Genomic DNA, 4,078 nt, shown 5'->3' on the forward strand with positions numbered 1-4,078 from the left:
AAAAAAACACTGAGGAAGTGCGGGGGAGGTTAAGAGCATTCTAAAAGGCAATCATCTGGACAGGACATGGCTATTACACTGACCAACTCTTTGCAACTATGCTTACCTGCACAAGACCTGCACAAGGACAAGCCAGCCAGATTAGTCAACATTCCAACTGGCAGAACTAATAAGAGCATCAGACAGACAGACAGACAGACAGACACACACACACACACACACACACACACACAAAAGGACATGACAACGCGACAAGCATATTGGGGCATGTCCTTGAGGAGAAAAGAGAACTGGCAGAGATAGAAATAATCAAGATACAGTGAACATATGTATGAAATAGTAAACTAAAAGCTCTTCCAAAACAACAGCAAACTAAATAAACTGTGTTTATCTGTAACTCTGTAACTAATATTTTAAAAAAGGGCTTTAAGTTGAACAAAAAGAAGTGGGAAACAGAACCCAATTCTTTCACTGGATACCTATAATCTGCTGCCAGACCAAAGCAAATTTTTATAGGGCAGTATAATTACTCAAGTAGCCACTCTGTGGAGAAAAAAAAACAAAAATTAAAAAAAGAAGAAAAGAAGGAGAAAAAAAACAACCTTTTGTAACCTAATTACTGAGAATATATGGAGAAAGCAACCATTTATTCCAAATCACATGTCAGTGGCTGACTTCAGACTGGGTGTGGCTTGTGTGGGCCCCCAAGAAGGGATTCTAGTGGACTGAATTCCCATAGAGTTAGAAGCCAAGCCTCACGCAGCTGACCTTCCAGGCACAGGGCAAGACCCATCTGTCAGTTCCTATTCTGCATCTGGGAGTGGAGAGGGTGTGGTAGATGAGGTAAGACTGTGGTTAGAGGGTGTTGGCAGTGACTTAATTTTAATATTTTTACTCTTACAGTTTATACACCCTTAAAGCCAAAAGCTGTGAATAACTCACAAGCTAAAAAATGAAAACCTTTTAGGGTTTTTTCTTTAATAAGGAAAATAAGCTGGGTGTAGGGGTATAAGACTATCCTGTACCCAGAAAGTGGAGGCAGGAGGATCAGGAGTTCAAGGGCAGCTACAGAGTGAGTAAAGTCCTGCCGGGATTACATTAAAAGGGGGAGAAGGCAAAATAGAAGTATTCCCAGCCTGTCATTGTACTTAGTTTTAAAATGTAAATGGGACAGAAGCTGCAATCCATATCAGAACTTATTAAAAATAAAAGTTACTTTATAAACAAAAAAAGATAATGGTGGTATTATTTTGAAGATTCTTAGCACTTGTTCCTTAATCACATACAAGCACTATGGATAAAATATCAATAATAATAATAATGGTGTTTGTGCCATTACAACTTTTGTAGAATTATGTAGCATTGATACACATACACTGCAACTACATTTATGAACTCAAAACACTTAAGAATACTTCTCCCAAATATAAGAAAACACATTGTCTAGCATCTCAATTTTATAGAATTATTTTAATGTTATTTAATTCATAAAATATGAAATTTCATACTTTTCATTTTGTATTAACTGAGAAAAACGCCCAAGGCAATTTTATGTCATCAGCTATTGTAAGTACCATCTGCCTGGATAAGATTTCTCACAACTACAAATTAATGAACACTTCCCATTTGAAACCCCTGAGTACAAGGTCTGGAGGACACAGAAGTTAAATCACCTTTGCTAAGATAAAACGCAGCTGGGCTTAAAATAAGTAATTTTATTATGTTGGAAACAGACTGCTTAGTGGTTTAAGATATGACTCTTGGAGACTTTGAAAATGTGTTTCCCCTCCACAAGAAGTGATGCAAATTCTGAGCAACGTATGTATCTATGCATAGTCACAACATTACAGACTCTAGGCTGTGTGCAAGCTCTGGGGACTGAACATGAAGCACCCTAGGAGAAAGGGTGCCTGTACCACCTCTGCTTCTGGAGCAGACACAGGCAGCAGCTGGAGTAAACAAGCAGCCAAGAGTTGCTAAGGTCAAGGTCTCAACTGTTAGACCGGGACCATTTCCTCCCAGAGGACATGGTTTCTTGAAAAGTGCTTTCTAGGGGCTGGGGGTGGGGGAGACAACAATTTTCATTCAATAAACAGTTACAAAAAATATTCCCCAATAAAGTTGAGCTGACCAAAGTTTCTTTGAAATGAGGCTTACTGAGTAGCAGACGAATAACTGAAGGACTTCAGTCAGCAGCAGAAATCCTCAACAATGTTTTATTTACCCTGACACAGTTCTGCTAGTTAAACAGATGCAGTTCGTAAATTAAATTTTCATGTGAAAATATTTTAACTTGGCTGGTTTAAGTATATTTCAGATTAATTAAGAGTTAGCATAATAAAACTTTTTCTTTTTCTAAATACAGTAAACGTATTTGCCAATATTTAAATGCTCAAATTGCTCTCTCTCTCTCAAACCCAAATGAGCTTCCTGGACTATCAAGATTGAGCAGGCAACAGTGATACAACTGAAATGTCTGTCTTCAAGCATCCTATAAATAACAACAGGCTACAGTTAAATTTTTCAATCCTAAAAATATACTCTTTACATAACCAATTTCTACCTGGTTTTGGTTTGTTGTTTGTTTGTTTGTTTGTTTAATGTAACTTACACTCAGATAAGGGCTGGCCAGTAGACAGGCTTTTTCCCTAGGGAGGAAGGGTCCCCCTGTGTTAATTAAATGCCAGTTTTAAAAGCATGTCTAGGACGATCGTTCATTTTCTCATCGAAGGGACCACTCCTCTTCCCATCAGAAGCTGCGGCTTCCTAAAAGCCACCAAAGGTCTTTCAAAGCATTTACTTATCTAAACATCTCTTTCCACCACTAAGAAAGAGGCATGAAGGCTTCCAGGTGGATTTGCAGAATGACGCGTACTTGATTGGCAGATGTCTAAGAAGCACCTAGATGCACATTCACTAAATGTAAATAGAGCTTCTACCTGTCTCTCCTGTGTTACAGGGAAACAGAATGTTAATGCCAAGTTAAAATAGCTTAGTGCTCAGTCGAGAATTCTATTAGACAGCAGAATTATTTAAAACAATCTATACAAAACAGAGATTTAAGCCATCTGTACAGTTAGAGAGCTGACAATACTAAACACAGAAACTGTTTATCCAGATTATACATTCCGTTGTACTAATACTCCTTAACCCAACATTTCAGCTTTTATCAGCTGAATTAGGACAATTACTAGTAAAGTATGCAAAACTAGAGGAGCAGAGGGAGGGGGCTGGGAAGCTACGGGACACATAACAAAGGAATTGATACTTTTTCCAAGTATTTGCCTCAAATGCACCAAGAAACAAAACTGTTGAGTGCACCCCACCCTTTCCCCCAAAGATAAAAGTTTGCAAAGTTCTGAGAGTCAGTTCTCTACTCAACAAAAGCAGAACTGACTCTCCCCGGTAGAAGAGCATCTAATATGAACACCAACTAACGTCGCAGAGGTCAAGTGCTAGCCCTCAGCTGAGCGTCTAAGGCTAGAAGTGGTTCCTAGGCCAGCTCCGCGGGCTTCTCGGCCCAGGTGGCCTTACAAAGTTGTCCCTTGTCAACTCCAGCCAGGTCCTTCGTAATTGAAAATAACAGCCATAGGCCAGCCCCTGGCTACTCCCATGGACCAGGCACAGTAGCAAGTGACAGTTCCACATCATTACGACCAGAGACAATAATAAATGTAGCGCCAGGACTACTATTCATGCCAGCAATCTTATCTCTTCCTTAACCCCTTCCCCTCCTCTCTCCAGAGCCCATATACACTGCCCGCACTGCTCGGCCCCAGTGTGGCTATTCATTCAGCCGATCCATTCCTAGGGACCAACTACTTCCACGACAGCCCCCCACGCACCCCCTCCCCGATTCAGCCCTGGGGATTTATTTCTCATTTTTGGCAAATGTCAGGCAAACACTGCAACCAACAATTCCAGTCGGGGGAGCAAAACATTTGCTTAATTCATGTTACTTGTTAAGTTCTTTTAAAAATGTTTAGGGAGTGGGACAAGTAACCTCCCTCTTTCTTCTCCGCGAATCCGACCGCCGCTCCTGGCTCGGCAATAGCATCGCCCTTTCCCGACCCCCTCC

At 40.5% G+C, this 4,078-nt stretch overlaps 1 protein-coding gene across 11 annotated transcripts in view; it reads right to left on the reverse strand.

Moving 5' to 3' along the window:
- Positions 1-4,078, reverse strand: part of Klf12 (Kruppel like factor 12) — a 411,614-nt gene that overhangs the window by 406,691 nt on the left and 845 nt on the right. The gene's annotated exons all lie outside the window — the stretch shown is intronic.

The sequence above is a fragment of the Mastomys coucha genome, unplaced genomic scaffold (assembly GCF_008632895.1).
Source record: "Mastomys coucha isolate ucsf_1 unplaced genomic scaffold, UCSF_Mcou_1 pScaffold9, whole genome shotgun sequence".
Taxonomy (NCBI): domain Eukaryota; kingdom Metazoa; phylum Chordata; class Mammalia; order Rodentia; family Muridae; genus Mastomys; species Mastomys coucha.